Source organism: Podarcis vaucheri (genome assembly GCF_965113315.1).
Source record: "Podarcis vaucheri genome assembly, chromosome: 5".
Classification (NCBI taxonomy): domain Eukaryota; kingdom Metazoa; phylum Chordata; class Lepidosauria; order Squamata; family Lacertidae; genus Podarcis; species Podarcis vaucheri.
The window spans coordinates 102,903,381-102,920,874 of NC_138763.1; the positions used below are offsets into that span (position 1 = coordinate 102,903,381).

Genomic DNA, 17,494 nt, shown 5'->3' on the forward strand with positions numbered 1-17,494 from the left:
ATGAGATGCAGTACACATGCCCCCCACCACTTGAGAAAACCCCTTAACACAATTTTTATACTTTTATTTTATACCTTGATAGGTTTACAAAAAGAAAAACATGCACGAATAAATAAATTTTAAAAAGGGCAAGATTGGATGCAGACACACAAAGGTGGGGAAACAGGAGCATTCCAGGATCAAATCAGAAGCTGGGATGGTTTTTCTAATTCCAGGACTGACTGTCCCTAGAAAATCGGAACTCTTGGAGGGCATGGATTTGGTGAAAATAGAAAACCATAAGAGTATACAACAAACTAAACAACCTACAAATAAGTCTAAGTCAAATAAGTCTAAGTGCTAAGTCACGACACACATAAAACATGAAGTAAACCCAAAATAGAGTGTAAAATCTTAAAACAAATAATGAGATACAGGTCTCATAAGTCTCTTATATTTAAGAATATTTTGAGGACATTTTTGGACTAATAGTGGTCATTCTTATATACAGTGCAGCCGTTTGCATTCTGCTAATTGGTCTGCCATTTACTGTGGAGATTCTTATCATCTTCTCTTTTAATACTGATAGATGACCCCAACTTCCATTGTGGAGTTTGACCATTTGTTAGATGGGCCCAGTCTGTCCAGCTGTGCACCTGAGGGAACTTTCAGCACACCCCAACCCACACAAAAGCACATCGGAAAGCAGCATGAACCTATCAAGTGGAACAAAATCCGTAGTGGAATATCACCTTCCTGAAAAAACATTGTTTGCCTTTATAGTAAGGCAAACACAAGGTTACATCACACAGAAACTTCCAGAATGAAAACTTTGATCATAGGAGATTTGACTCTTTCCATTGATCAAATAATACTGTTGCTTTCCACTAGCTATTTGAAGAAAATTATTCATAAAGAAAGCAATCTCACAGAACTGCAAATCTTAATTCTTCCTAGGGTTGGGATTTTTCCTCTCTTTTTTTTGTCTATTCAAATATTTGCACATATTTGCTAAGTCTTGATCATGCAGTCTCCACACGAAGAAAACTCCCACTAAACCATGTGCAGGGATTGCTGGATCAAAATTAACACTATTCAGATATCTCTGCAGGGAAAAAAGAGGAGCTGGGTATCTGCTGAATCACAGAGTTTTTCAGTGACCAAATCAATGCTCTTAATGAGCTCTAATTTGAAAGCTGGTAATAACCGACATCTGAAGAAATGGAAGCTGAGAGCAGCTCAGACCTTAAAGAGGTACGGACAGATCAGAACTAGACATTGCAATAAAACCATAGTTTGTCTGCATATTTATTAAATTGCAACTGTAGGGAGGGGGAAACCAGGCTCAGAATCTCAGTGGGAGGGGTTACTTTTTAATACTTACATCTGTTATTTTTAAAAACCCAGTGTCAGGGCTGCCTCAGGTCCCAGCTCACAAAGGACCAACGCCAAGTTCTTTTTATATACAAAGATGTTTATTGCAGTTCATTTTCCGCTCCACAGCCGAGGCGTGCAGCCCCACGTCTGTTATCCTTAGACCGCTGAAGTCCCCTCTGAATCAGTCCCTCCCCTGCACCAGTTTAAGATGCTTGCTTTGCTCCACCTCCTCCTATCTTTCCTTTTCCACAGGGTCTTTCTGCCCGCTGGAGTTCCGCCCCTCCTGGATTCCTCTGACGCTGAATCTCCCAATGGCTCTCCCTCCCTCCTGCGGGCTTTGGGACCTGGCTCCTCCCCCGGGCTCTCCGTTTCCCCGCGCGCTTGCACATTTGAACTTGGCGCGTGCGCCCAGCTTCCAACCTTTCTCCTGATCGTTACGTCACTCCTCTCACTGCTCCCCTCCCCTTCCGGGAGGATAGCTTGTTCTGACCTCTCCTCCGTTTCAGCTGACGGAGCTGCTTCCCCTGATACGCTGGAACTCCCCCCCCCCTTCCCTACGCTCTGGAGGGGAAGCCGGGCCTGATCTCCAGCTGCTGCTTCGGGATTCCCTGTTGGCTCTTTCCCCCTGATGAGTCCCCCCTGGGGCTCCTCTTGCCCTGGCTACAGGCGCCCCCTCCTGGGAATCCCCCGATTCGCTAGAAAAGCTCATGGAGTCCCTTGGGCCACAGTCCTCCTCCTCCACTCTGTCCTCGGACTCCGCCCAATCGTCCTCCCTCTCCTGCCTCCCATGTGCCTCTGCCCCTGAACCCCTGACACCCAGATTGAACTTTCAGCCATGGAGCCACTGTGAATATCTTTCTTCTCTCTCATGCTTCCAGCTTTACTTATAAAAAAGAAAAGCTTAACTAAAAGCTTAAATAAGCAACAACAGCAAAGGAAAAGGTACTGGTATGCCTGGAATGATGCACCTGAAACTGCAGATCACAGTGCATTACAATCAAGACTTGTGGCATTTTGGCACTGCTGTTGTTGGCACCTGTCTGTCTTGAGAGCCATTGGAATGCCCCTCCAGAGGTGAAGTCAAGCAGCTGAGTTAGCTCCACCGAAGGGACCACCCTGGGATACAAGCCTGGGCAGCGTGTCTGGAGGTCCTGGGCTGGCCAGACGCCAATATCCTCCTCTTGGCCTCACTGATGTGCTCCAAAAGATAGCAAAGCAATACGTTTGGCACCAGCCTGGCTGCAGGAGTTGCCAGAAGGAGGCATACAAGGCGCCATCCCACCACCTCAGGGACTCCACCCTGGATTTGTGTAGGGTCTACTGCTTAGCCTTTTCTTCTCCTGAAGAAGGCAGCATAGGTTTTCCTTCTCCTAGATGGGCTATGTTCCCAGGTGGACAAGCCCCATCTGCCTCTCATTTCCCTCTACAGCACAGGCAGAAATTGCCTTCTGGACTCTCAGACCCATTAGTCTCACCCTCCCAATCCACCGGAGCCTGTCTTTGCCTGCAGGGGAAGTCCCTAATGCACTGGGGGTTTGGGACCCATCAGCCATTCTCATCTGGTTCAGCCTGCCAGTCGAAGCCATTCCTTGGGTATGGCTGCTGCCAAATGCTAACAGGTTCTAGGAGCCACAGCTGAGAACTGAGTGGGAACCAAGGTGGACAAACTACCCCAGAAGGAGCACCACATTGTCCCTCACCAGAGGTACTACCCCTCTCCAAGCACCCCATACACCCCACACTGCTGCAGGTGCCACATAATACCCATTTTCCCTATTTGTAAGAACTTGACCATTTAGTGTGGCAGCGCCTGCACTTTGGAACTATTGAGATCAAGCAAGCACCTTCACTGTAATCTTTCTGGCACCTGCTAAAAACATTCTTGTCTACCCAGAAAGCTTAGGAAGTCAAGGTTATTTTAATAGATTTATCTTTCTCTATCTTATCACTTTGGGGATTTTTACAATCAAGCGGTGTATAAACTTTATGAAATAAATAATAAATAAAATAAATTCTGAAAATCTTGATGCCGAGTACAATTTTTATCTATTTCTCATATCACTATTTAATCTAGACAATAAGCAAGGTCCCCTGCCCCCTCATTCTGCTAAAAATATGAACAATTATTGTATATAATATGCATTATTGATTATAATATTATACTCACATTCATCAGGTTTCCCAAAGGAAAGTGCAAGTAAACAGATACTGTACATCAATGCATACTGCAACTGCATAAAAGCACACATGTATTTATAACTTTATTTATAAAGTTATGCTGCAGAAATATTGCATAGAGCTCAACTCCTCTACATATGTGTATATATTGCATATAATTATTCAGGACTTTTTTTAAAACAACAACAACATCCAGCAATGCACAAGCAGCTCAGATTTAAGTGGGTACTGACTAGGAGAGGCAGCGCAGAATAAGCAAAGCTCAGTTGGGTTATGACTCTCAAATTGCATGCACAAATTAATTTTAAAAGGAGACGGAGTCCTTGCTTGTGACTAACTTAAGCCCCATTGACTTCAAATGGGACAACTAACTTCTTCTGGATTATCTTATTTATATACAGTATGTAGGTATATGTAGATATTTATAAGAGGTTTCAGACCATGCAGGCTGCAACAATATAATATACAGTTATAAAAACAATTAAAACAGCTACAATTATTTTTTTAAAAAAACCAGTAAAACCATTCCCCTCAGAATATAGCAGTGTAGGTTAAACAAAACAGGGAGGATACCACAAAGCAGAGCACCTTGACTATTAAAGGCAGATTAGTCATTTCCAACCACTTTTCCATAGTCATAAACTTTGACAAGCTTTCCAGACTGGGGGAAGAATGTGTTTTTCACATGTGTACTTTTTCCCTTTTAGAGAGGTTAACACTGCTATGCAATATATGTTTAAAATATTGATAAGTAGCCGAGATGTCTATTTGGCTACATTTCGTCACCACAACAGTATGAAATGTGATTATAAAACAGCAACCCTGTCACCATGCAGGGAAAAAATGTATTTCCATTTGTTCACATACTTAAAAACTTAAAAACAAAATAGAGAAAAGGTTTTTAAAAAGCATTGACATCTCTATAAATCCATCTATCTATAAAAATAACTACAAGCATTCCAAATGAACATCACACACAGCTGGCTTAGGAAAGCTTATGAATATATATTAGAAGAGTTTATAAAATCAAGCTCTTTCGATTTGCTGAATTTTATTGTGTGCCACAATTTTTAAGTAGGGCTATTGTCCACTGTCTAAACTGCTGACCTACAATAAGGTCTTTACAGAAACTGGATCATTTAGGCCAAGGCATCTTTAAAGAGTCCTTTACTGTATAATCCCATTAGTTAAAGACTTGACATCTCATTGCTTTAAGTGTCTTTGTGGTTTAACTCCTTAAGCAAAATCCATCTGCTTGTTAAAGCAATAACTGAAAAGGAGTGGTTCAACTTAAAAGAAGAATACATTTGGATTGCTGACTTTGCCTTATGGAGAATATCTCTTCAGTCACTCAGGACATACTACATTCCAGCTAACCCTAAATGAACCCTGCAAAGTAAAATACCTAAAGGAATATGGCAATGCAGTGTTTTCTTCCTGTTCTGAAGGAAAAGCAAGCCTATATTACCTTTGGCTGCTGTTAATTTTCTCACTCTTCCATGGTGTTTTGTCTCACGGCAACACAGAATGTAATGCTCAGCACAGACCTGCTTGGCTCTGTTTCTTTTCAGCTCCTGTATTGTGCAGAAGAGACCTGATAAAATGGTATCTGCAGTAGGAATCGCCCGCCCCCCCGAAAGTGCAATAATCTATTGAATATGTAACTGGTGAGGTGATATTTCAGCTGTATAGGGCTTTATGCATTAGGACCAGGATGTTGCAGCCAGTATAATTTGTTCAGCAGTTGCATGTTCAGACCCAGAGACCTCCCCCTAAATAAATTCACACATGACTCACATTTTAGTTTTGGTTTTTGGCAGAATTTAGGCCACAACTTTATTTATTACAGAGAGTGAATGGTTGCATAGGCTCTGGTTCGAGTAGCTCCCTGCAGGCAGCGCTGACTCAGGGCACCAGCATAGGTCAGCCAAGGGTGAACACCTAGATAGGCAAAAAGCTGGGAACAGATGCCCCCCCTGGACTCAGGCACAGGCACAAGCCCCTCTTGGGGATTGACCAAACCAGTTGAGTCCCTGGGTTCCTTTAACGGAATGCCCTTCACATAGGGATGGCAAGACCACTTTCCCATCCCTATCACCTGAACCAGTGCCTTTCCGCAACCTTACAAGTTGTGACGATTTGCTACGTAGCAGGCGAAACCCAAATGGCAACAGCCAATCAGCCAAGTGGGGAAATTCCTGCCGTGCCCCTGTCTCAATGACGCACGACACAAGACGGCATAGCAAGGTCAAGCGCACAATGCCCTAGAAGTAGGGAGAGGTGGGCGGGTGTTCCGAATGCACAAGCCAAAAGAGGAAGCTCTGGGTCACGTGCATGGGTATATATAGGTCCCTCTATCCATTTAGACTGTGCCCCATTGGCCAGATTGAACCGAACATCGAGGGACCTACCAATCGGGTGCTGTGGCTAACCAATCAACCCACCCACAACACAGGGAGTCAGTCTCCAGGTCTCACCGCAACACATGACCTCTTTTAGGGAGGACACGATCTGTGTAACATGACGGTGATATCCTGGTGAGCAGTTGAGCTACCACATTTTGCACTAGCTTCAGCTTCCAGACCAAACTCAAGGGCCTCCCTACTGTGGCAGTAAGCCACAAATGGCGAATGTATCTGTGGACCTCTTTACAAATCTGGAATGGAGGGGAAATGGTTCTGCATTGTATCCATTAGAGCGGTATACGGGGTTATTCAATTTTATCTTCACGATAAGTAAACGGTTACATGGCTAAGCAGGGTTTTGATCCTAGGTCTTTCCAGCCCATGCCCCAAACACTAGCTTCCCCCCCGCCCAGTCATATTTATATAATCCACTACTTTCTCCCAAAACTTAGTAAGTGTAGGACATTGTAAAAGCATGTGTTTTAAAGAAGCATTATCCTAATTACATCCCCAACAAAATGTTATCTTAGACAATCCTTTTCTATACAAACATAGTGGAGTGCAATGAATTCTGAATATTATTTTCTGTTGTATAAGCCGTAATTTAAGGTCCATTGACACCCTTGCTACAGATGTTAAAGCAGTGTATAACCCTCTTGTAAGAATGTTGGAGCAGGGACTTTTTGGGCTAAGGCCACTTCGTATTGCCACTTGGTGGATGTAAAAGCAATATGAGCCTCCTATGTTTAGCAGGAAGTCTAGTTTATGTTGTGAAATGTGTTACTGATGCCACAGTGGTTTTCTACTTGGAGAGCCAGTGTGATATAGGGGTTCAAGTGTTGGGCTAGGCATTTGAAGACCAGGGTTCGAGTCGCGACTCAGCCATGAAGCTCCCAGAGTGACCTTGGGCTAGTCATAAAACGAGGAGGAGGGGGACAGCGCATGCTACCTTAAGCTCCTTAGAGGAAAGGGAAATGTAACTAATTCCTTAAATGGAGAGAGGGTTATAACATGTCAAGTTATGATGTTTTGCGGTAGATGCTATGCAGTTACAGTGCCAGCCTTGTTTGTCTCTACATTGCTGTCATTTTCCATTCCTCTCAGCTGTTTGGATTGCACATGAGAACACATGTCTGCCCTCCAGTGGAACTCAGTGCACTTGGGACTTGATGCCCTTCTGGTTGTGGGAGATGTTTACTGCAGTATCCAGTTCTCTGTCAGATGGAAGGACTCTTCTCTGACCATGAGCTATTCAGCAATGTCAGTTGTGGAGGAAACTTGGCTTGTTTGAACAAGGCCACAGTACATTACACAAGCAAGAGATGCACACCATGGAAACAGCACAGCTTGTAGAATACCGTTTGATTCTGGCATTGACAAATCTTATGGCTCATCTCTTTGGATATGGTCTCAAGATTACATGGGTGGACTGCTACTTCTCATTTATTCACCCTTCAAGATGAACTTCCAAGCAGGATGGATGGAGGTCTTAGGTGGTTGGGTCATTGAGCATTACCTAGTTAACTCAATTGTCCTCTTCTTCATCAGATTCCCTACCTCATAGATTTCCACCTCATTCTTGAGGCCCACTCCACACCCCACAAAGATGGCCTTGATGCTGGACTTTTGGGTGCAACAGGGAGATTATTTTTAATTGCTGGGTTGATGTGAATGGTTTGGGGGGGTAAGGAGGGGGATATTGATATTGAGCCTAATTTTTATCTGCTGGTTTGTGTATGGAAGTATTCTTTTGTTTATTGTTAGCACACTGCCCATGTTTTCTATCACTGTTATGGGGGTCTGGTCGCGCGCCCCCCCCCCACTATGCTGTATGGAATATTAATGTGCTATATGATGTTTTTCCCGCCCCCTTTCTATGGTATAATGTATTTATGTATATTTGTTTAATGTAATTTGCTTGGAGACCCTTTGGTTGGCAAGAAGCTATTAAGTTTAAATCACCACCATCACCACAACAATTTAAACCCAGAAGTTATACAGTGCAGTAGTTAGAAACTTATCTATCAATAACCAGGTTTTCCCCCATTTGGCTGCCCACATAAGTTTTGGGTTTCTTTTTCAAGTCCAAATTAAACACGTTATTTGGCAACTTGCTTCTTGTACTTACGTAAGTGGGGGTGAAGAGAGGCTACTAACTGTAAACCGTCCTACTACTTGAAAACATTCACAATGGAGTTGCTTAGTGATTGCTGAGATTCCTGCCCTCTCTTTCTTGGGCAGCCATGCCCAAATCTAGGCCTGGAGGCTATGGAGAAGCTGGATGCAGAGGGAAGTTGGTCGGAGCCTGAACGTTAGCAGACACTGGCTGCTCTGTCCACAGGTTCCTAATAATACTACTACCAGGCTTGGCCAATTCAGAGATGTCAGTGAGTATTTTATGCCCCTCTTCCCTTCTTTGTCTGAAATCAGCCCTGAGGCTTCAGCACGCACAATCTCAGGCAGTTCTCCAAGTTAGGTCTCTGGCTTTGACCAAGTGGTCCCTGGTTTTGGCCAGTATCCTGGCAGTTTCTTGCTATAGGGCAGGGGTAGGCAACCTAAGGCCTGGGGCCAGATGTGGCCCAATCGCCTTCTCAATCTGGCCCACAGACGGTCCAGGAATCAGCGTGTTTTTACATGAGAAGAATGTGTCCTTTTATTTAAAATGCATCTCTGGGATATTTGTGGGGCAAAGGAATTCATTCATTCCCCCTCCCCCCCAAAAAAATATAGTCTGGCCCCCCACATGGTCTGAGGGACGGTGGACCAGCCCATGGCTGAGAAAGGATGCTGACCCCTGCTATAGGGCTACTACCAATAATACAGTGGTGCCCCGCAAGACGAATGCCTCGCAAGACGGAAAACCCGCTAGACGAAAGCGTTTTCCGTTTCGGAGGTGCTTCGCAAAACGAATTTCCTATGGGCTTGCTTCAGAAGACGACAATGTCTTGCGAGTTCCTGCGGGGTTTTTTTCCTTCCCCCCCCTTTTTCCCCAAGCCGCTAAGCTGCTTATCAGCTGATCCTAAGCCGCCAAGCCACTTAACAGCTGATCCGCTAAGCCGCTTATCAGCTGATCCGCTAAGCCGCCTAACAGCTGATCCGCTAAGCCGCTAAGCCGCTTATCAGCTGATCCGCTAAGCCGCTAAACTGCTTATCAGCTGATCCGCTAAGCCGCTAATAGCGCTAATACACTAAGCCGCTAATGGGCTTGCTTCGCAAGACAAAAAACCGCAAGACGAAGAGACTTGCGGAACAGATTCTTTTCGTCCTGCGAGGCACCACTGTACATGGAAGTCAAATGAGATAGTGAACACCCAGCAGTGTTAGCTTGATTTTCTACACAGAAATAGCTTCCATGAAGAAGGGGGGGGGGGTTTGTAATCCGTGAAGCTGCCAGCAGAGCTTTATTACTCTCCATGCCTTTCCCTGCCCTCTTGTTTTTTCCTACTTTACAGATAATGGAGCTGAAGTTTCAATGCTGTGCGGAATCCTTGGCAGCATTTTAATCTGCTCTGATGGCCTTCCTCTGAATTAATTCTATCATCCAGCCTTGTCACTTCAACCTCAGAAGGGAAACTAAAACCGATCTCCATACAACTGGGTAGGACTACTTTGTTCAAGCTCCACATTCACTTCTTCTTTCAATACATAACACCAGCTTCTACATAACAAAGAAACCAGCTTCATTCAATGGTGCTGGAAGCAAGAGAAATGTTCCAAGAACTATTTGTACCTCTTAAATTAGTAAAGTAGTATAGTGTGGATTAACAAGGCTCCCACCCCACTCCGGATGTCATGTGAACGCTTTCAGGTAAACAATCTAAAGTACAATTGTCCAGAATGGACTGCAGCTTAACATGACTTGTCTCCAATTGCCTAGGAGTAAACCCCATGGAATTCAACACAATGCTGTTGGCTACACCATCAGGTTCCTTCATATGGGTGTACAGAAAATAGTAGTAAACAGCAGGGTCGAGCTTCATGAAATGCAAAAAGCAGATTGTGACCATTCAACTGAAGTTTAAATGCATGCAAGCCAAGCTCAGAGCCATTCAAAATTCAGCAATGCTAAGATGAATACACCTTCCTTGTAGTACTCCTGGATTGATTAACACCTCTGATGGGACAGTTGAATTAAATAAACTCTGATTTAAATAAAATGAATTAAATAAACTCTAATTCTGAAATCTGAAATTCCTTTGTAGGAGAAAGGGCAACAAGTCAGTAGTGGGAGTGTTCTGGGAAAAGTTCTCCCCCATTGGTTTCTTATACAGTGGTACCTTGGGTTAAGTACTTAATTTGTTCCAGAGGTCCATTCTTAACCTGAAACTGTTCTTAACCTGAAGCACCACTTTAGCTAATGGGGCCTCCTGCTGCTGCCGCGTCACTGGAGCACGATTTCTGTTCTCATCCTGAAGCAAAGTTACTAACCTGAAGCACTATTTCTGGGTTAGCGGAGTCTGTAACCTGAAGCGTATGTAACCCGAGGTACCACTGTAGTTGCCTTTCCTGACATCACATTTGGGTCTAGGTCCAGGTGCTCTTTTTATGCTGTCCTCTGTTATTCATAGCTCTTCTGCATGGCCCTGTAGATAACATGGATTACTTGGGGAATGAAAAATGTTCTGAAATTGTCCATCTAAACTGACTTGTAGATCTCTTCATCCCACCATTGCACTGGTGTTCTTGATGCAGTTGTGAGAATATTGCATTGGCCAATGAGATCAAAATATTTGTGCCTTGACAATTTAATTGCCCTTATATACAATCCAGTTGGAAGCCTGTTCTCAGCTAATGCACTATTAAAAGAAAAAGAGATATTCTGTAACTGATTCAATACAAACACTTCATATCTGCTTCAGGAAACAAAGCTGTTCTTTCCTCTTTCTGCTGCATTTATTTTGAGTTGGAGAGTATAAAATGATAAGCTATAGGGAGATGCCAAATGAACTCATTTTCTCTTCTAACAAACACTTTGTACTATAATTTTACTTCATTGATGATGACACTGAGAGATAAGTTCCATTTTGTTGCATGTCAAGCACCAGATGAAGTTATGTTGACGAATTCTCAATTTCTTGTCATCTGTAGGTGGTTATCGTGGTACTGAAGGGGATCTGTCTTAGCAATTCAGCATTCCCTGTGAACTAGTGCTTTAGAAATATAGAAGATGCTGCTTTAGATCACCAGGTTATTAGTTTAGCTAGTCCTATCCTATCTACTTTGGATAGCAGCAGCTCTCCGTGTTCTCAGATCAGCCCTGGTACCTGTGAGCCTTTTAACTGCCAGGAGTTGAAGATAGTGTCTTGAACCTGCTAATAGATACAGTATGTACCCAACTATCAAGCTATGATCCTCTATTTCCCCTCCCCACATCTTCCTTCTATAAATATGGTAAATCAATGCCCTGATCCATGAATCTTTGTGCATAGCAATGGCCTGGACAGATGTCATTGCATGCTACAGACACCCCATGACCTACCATATTTTTCGCTCTATAACACGCACCCGACCATAACACGCACGTAGTTTTTAGAGGAGGAAAATCCGTAGGCATGCCACCCGTAGGCATTTCCTCCATAACACGCACAGACATTCCCCCTTACTTTTTAGGAGGAAAAAAGTGAGTGTTATTGTTGAAAAAAATACGGGTATTCCAAGCATATAGTTGCCAGTATCGACGTGAATGGTACAGTTTTTTAGGTTATGGGGCACACAGGGACATGGAAGCCTATAATCAGAACCTCACCCCCCAAAGGCTTGTTGTCTATGTTAGGAAATTTATGCATGGATTAATTCAGCAAGAATCACATCATGCGCAGGGGCAAACGAAGGCTAACCGACACCCAGGGCAGGGGAAACCGCTGGCTGCGCACGCGTTGCACCGCTATGTACGACGTATACGTGGCATCGCTATGTAGGGTGCATGTGCGGCGTCACTATGTACAGTGCATGTGTGCGACACTGCACATGTGTTGTACATAGCGGTTTGCTGTCAGCACAGCCTGAGCGCCTTACAGACAGTGGCGGGATCCTCTGCTCGCGGCTGCAGCCATGAACAGAGGATCTTCCACATGCGGCTGTGGCAATGTGATGGCTGCTTGCACCGCCGCGCCTGGGGGCGGCGGGGCGAGCACCCCATGGGGTGCCTTCTTGTCACCCCCCCCCCCAGACATGGCACCCGGAGTGAACTGCCCCCCGCCCCCTTGCGACGCCACTGATCATGCACCCCATGTGCAAGATATGAGATATGGCACTCCTTTCTTTCTTTTTTAAAATTCCACATTATTCTTGTTGTTGTTACTTATTAAACTTGGATACAACCCTTCATTCACAGACTCCTGGGCGGTTCACAACCTAAAAATACAAAAAGAATACAAACTGCCACCATAGATCAGTGGAGCCCTTGGAGAAGCATACAAAATATCAGAACTATTAATGTCACTAAAACACTAATTAAAAACTAACTCACAGATTTTAGATAGAAACAGCATCTTAAAAACAGCAACACAGACACTTTCTAATTAAAAAAAACCATTCATCATGGGAGAGGAAACAGGTAATTACCATTTTCTTAGAAGTTTTAAGGTCTGATGAACTCCACAAGGAAAGGATACCTGTAAGTTGGGGACCAGTACTGAAAAGGCCTTGTTGCTTCTTGACACCCCCCCCCAAAAAAAGCCCCCAAACCCTGTTAGCAAACAAAGAAAACGAGCCTGGCTTGTTCTAAATTTTAGAAGCTGCAGCTACTGGCAGACTCTCAATTAATGCCGACGTTAACAATGAAGCAGCCATTTCTAAAAGCCTGGTGCTTAATTGGTAGTGCTGGGAAAAAATACTACCAGGAAGGTGAGGGGTTTTCACTGCCTGGAAAGGCCATTCTCATAAACTTTGTTTCACATAGTAACTGGTCTGACCTCCAAGGCAATCCCCAAATACTGTATAGGTCTCTGTAAAAAGGAGCGCATATCTTTGCAGTGAAAAGCTTGAAAGCAGCTACCAGTGAAATACAGAAATAGCTCTGAAGTACCTTCCAGGTACATGATGTGCAGGTTGCAGAGGGGAAAGGGGAAGCAAATAAGCTTTAAGTCATAAACAATTCTAACCTTTCTCAGCTGTGAGGAGCAAATAAAAATAAGTCTGTTTTGACTTAAAGTCTGCAATGACAATTTTTGCTGAATGCAAAAGTGTTGATATACAAAAAAGGTCTCTGCATATTGGGTTTGTCTCTCAACCAAATGGAATGTTTGAGGGTATGGGAAAGTGAGTCATTAAGGTTCAGTGGATATTTAAGGAGTGACACTTTTAGCTCTCTGTTGTGTGCATCAGTGTAACTGCAACTGAATCTCTTTCTGCTCGAGATGTTAAATCCTCTTCTGATCTGCCAAACCAGGAAGGGGGTTCAGAGCTCTTTTGTCTCCAGCAGTTTAACTTAATTCCACTGATGTCACACCTTTATCAGCGACCACCTCTGATCACCTGGATGAGTGATCAGAGCCAGAGTTATGCAATATGTACCAAGCACAGACTCATAAGCCAGCACCTAGCTGCCTGAGCCCTTCCTGCACAGAAATTAGTTCAGTGGCCTCCAGATTCTGGACCAAGCTTTTAGTTCAAACTTATAGTCACGTAAGTTTCATAGAATCATAGAATCATAGAGTTGGAAGAGACCACAAGGGCCATCGAGTCCAACCCCCTGCCAAGAAGGAAACAAGTTTCTCGAGGTCTTCTTTACTTTTAGCTCTTTCCTAGTTATGAGAGTTGGCAAAATGCATGGGTTGGGCAGTTCTAGCTGTGAAGCTAGTGTAATGCATCCCATTAAATGTAAAGTGCAAATTCAATATGAAACATCACTATTAAGGACCAAAAGGGAAACATTTTAAAATTGAGAGGCTGTTCCACTGCCCCTGGGCTGTTTTACAAATTCCTCTTATCTTGGGATAAATGATCAGTCTCTTTTGTAAAAGCATATTATGTACTTGATGAACTAACAGGAATATTTTAGAAAAAAGGGGGAAAGAGCACTGTCCACCTGGAATGCCTTCAACACAAACATGGGCACTTTTGAGACATATTTAAAAGATCTAATTCCAGGCACAGGAACCTTTTGTCCCATTTCAGTTCCCTGTTGAAGTGCTTATTTTCACCAAGGAGCTGAGCTCAAATGTAGGCATTTAATCACCATTTATATATATTTCAGAGCTGCCTTATCCTTGCTGCTGCCTTTTGGATGCAATTATTTTTGGAATAAGGCTTCTGCTTTTTTCTATTGCCAGGTCCTTTGCTTTCTGAAGTCCTTTTCTACACTAATCACCACAGAGATCTGCTACTTTGTTCAGCCTCATTTTAAGATGCGTGATTTTGGAGGTCATTTGGCTCATTTATACATCCACAGGGAAGACCTGATTTGCTCAGCTTTGCAACTTGCAGCAGAGCCTGCGTAATGGACTTTGATGAGCTCCTGGAAAGAGGCAAAACAAAGATGCACAGCATCCTGCTTGTACATATACATAGCGAGAGAAACAGTGAGAACTTTCTGCTGGAATGAATCAGAAAGAGATTACTGCTGCCTGCAGTTTCTGCACTGGAATTATAATGATTTGATGTCCTAAAGATGTCTCATTTTGCTTATTTCTCTTTATGGCCACTGCCACCTTATGGCCACAGGAAGGCGTTTCAGCTGAAAGAACATGTCTTGCTTCTGGTAGTTTCATTGGTTCGTCTGTGTTTAGATTAGAAACGCCATTTTCTAGAGGAGTAGTCTTCAACTTTTTCAGGCCTGAGACCCATCTTTAACCCTGATCTGCACACGGGATCTGCTTTTATTTATGTATTTTACTCTATGGCTCGAATCCAGGCTACATTAGTTGCTAGTACATCTTACTGAAATCAGTGGGGAAAGTTAGTCATGATGACTAAGTTAAATCCCACCAATCTCATTGTTGACTAACTACAATTAACAATCGGCATCCAATCCTACATGTCTAGCTTCCTTCTGTCTCCAAATGCAAAGTAAGGGAGCAGGATAATGACCACACTTTGATCATACTTGTAATTCTGTGGTTGATTTTATCAGATGTATTTTTTTATTTGCTGTTGTCTAACATTTAGGTTTTTATTTTAAGCGGCTTATACATTATTAAAAAGAATAACATAATAAAATAGATGTGCAGTGGAAGGAATTGTGGACAGATGCCAGTCTTAAATTCACTTCTCTACATTTTACAGCAATTTGGGATGATGATGATTATTTTTTTAAATCCTCATGAAAATTCATCAGCAGTTTAATGTAGATTTCCCCTAGCAAACATGTTTTGTTTGCAGTTCTGGCTAATGCACACATTTCTGCAAGCAGTTTTCCCTGATATACATTTCTGTGTGCTATTTTCACCAATATTTTCACTTTTATGCTCACTTTAATATACACATTTTGGTAAACACTGTTGGAATGGCGAACTACATAGCAAAATGTGAATTTCAAAGGATTGCTGTGTTTCACTTTGCATATTGTTTCAGAACGTGTGAATCTGATAGATTTGTCAGCTAAATCAAATTTATCCCATCCTTCACTGCCCCAGTTCTTCTTTAACAGTAGATAAAGGATCTATTTGCTCTTTTGCATCAGGAGTCTCCATGATTTCCTCTGCATGTCTAGCAACCTTGGCCTTCTGATAAAATATTCATAGAATCATAGAATCCTAGAGTTGGAAGAGACCACAAGGGCCATCGAGTCCAACCCCCTGCCAAGCAGGAAACACCATCAGAGCACTCCTGACATATGGTTGTCAAGCCTCTGCTTAAAGACCTCCAAAGTAGGAGACTCCACCACACTCCTTGGCAGCAAATTCCACTGTCGAACAGCTCTTACTGTCAGGAAGTTCTTCCTAATGTTTAGGTGGAATCTTCTTTCTTGTAGTTTGGATCCATTGCTCCGTGTCCGCTTCTCCGGAGCAGCAGAAAACAACCTTTCTCCCTCCTCTATGTGACATCCTTTTCTATATTTGAACACGGCTATCATATCACCCCTTAACCTCCTCTTCTCCAGGCTAAACATGCCCAGCTCCCTTAGCCGTTCCTCATAAGGCATCGTTTCCAGGCCTTTGACCATTTTGGTTGCCCTCCTCTGGACACGTTCCAGTTTGTCACTACACCAGCTATTCCCACTTCTAGCCAATCTCCTGCCGCTCACAGGATTGCTTTGTTTATATGATGTTTTTCTAAGTGTACTTGGCAGAAGGCAGTAGGCACTCTCAGGGCTTCCAAACATTTGGGAAACGTGTAATTAGGTGATGGGAAATGAAACAAATTAGCTGACAAATACCTCTTTCTATCTGGTTAAGCCTCCAGCAAAACACTCACTGGAAGGAGTTGTCTCTTCTAGCTGGTCTATTGCGCTCTGTCCCTTTCTCTGTCGCAGCTAGTCTCTAGATCCTGCTCCACTAACCCTGTAGGTGCCACATGTATGTGGTGCCTCCAACACTGAGCAACTTCTGTATCTGCAGCTGCAAGTAAGAATATGACTAGAACTTCTGCATTGTGTCACAATTGCATTGTGCCAGGAAATATCGACAATAAAGCTAGTCCAGGGTCCATAAGAGTACGTTGTTGCGCTATAGCAGAGACTTCTTTAAATTCTTTTCCAGAGCACTTGGAAGACTGGGCACTCCCACCACATGTGGAAAGAACTCCCCACCCCAACCTTTGCAACCTCTCCAGCAATTGGCAAATATCAATAATGTGTAAAATATCATCAGTAGATTAATTTTAGCACATATTTCCCCAGTTTGATTGATTCCTCAGTTTCCCTAGATCTGATCCAATTGACACCGGCCACATTCTGTCTTGTGTTCAACACACAGCTCCGAGAAGACTGAAATGTTTTGCTGGAGTCAGTAAGTGCATCTGCTATGGATACATGCTTACCCTTAACCTTATGCCCATTGTTACAGAAAATCTAGGTGTGAGGCTGCTCAGTCACCCAGCTGGTCGGGCAGAGCCCGCGGGTCCCTGCAGAATAAAGGAAGGAGTCCAGCCACCAACCGGAGCAAATAGCTGTAGACCAAAGTTTATTGCGCAACAGGTCCAAAGAGGAATTTTGAACGCTGAGGATGGGGTGACAAAGACTTTTAAAACTTTCCCACCGTATCCCAGAATACAGTTCATGCAGCATCATTGGTACATGTCACAAAAGGGGAGGGGTAGACAGGGGTTACACGAGTTCAACCTTGGCAAACATGTCCAGACAAGTCCTTGGTACAAGATTAGCATAAGCAGACGTCAGGGCAAGACCCAGGTATAAGATTAGCAGAGGCAAAGACCTCTGAAGTCCCACCACCCAAAGTACAAGAGAACTTCCTTTGCATGTCTGGACCCCTTGGCAAGTCTGGTGATGGGATTAGGCTTCCCTTGGCCAACAATCAGCTCAGCAATTGTCACCTCTGAGCACTTCCTGGGGTAGGAGGTGTGTATACATGTCCTCATGCTTGGGGAGGTGGCAGGGAAAATAGTCATTTTTCCAAGGACAAAATAGTGTTGAAATGGAGGAAACTGGCAAAGGA

The 17,494-nt window shown here is 43.5% G+C and overlaps 1 long non-coding RNA gene across 1 annotated transcript; it reads right to left on the reverse strand.

Moving 5' to 3' along the window:
• Window positions 1-12,180: 12,180 nt before the first annotated feature.
• LOC309532985 lies at window positions 12,181-16,374 on the reverse strand. The gene is made up of 2 exons (XR_014220083.1): window positions 16,258-16,374; window positions 12,181-12,293 (listed from the first exon to the last, which is right to left on the reverse strand). It is a non-coding gene; the product is annotated as an uncharacterized lncRNA (long non-coding RNA).
• Window positions 16,375-17,494: the final 1,120 nt, after the last annotated feature.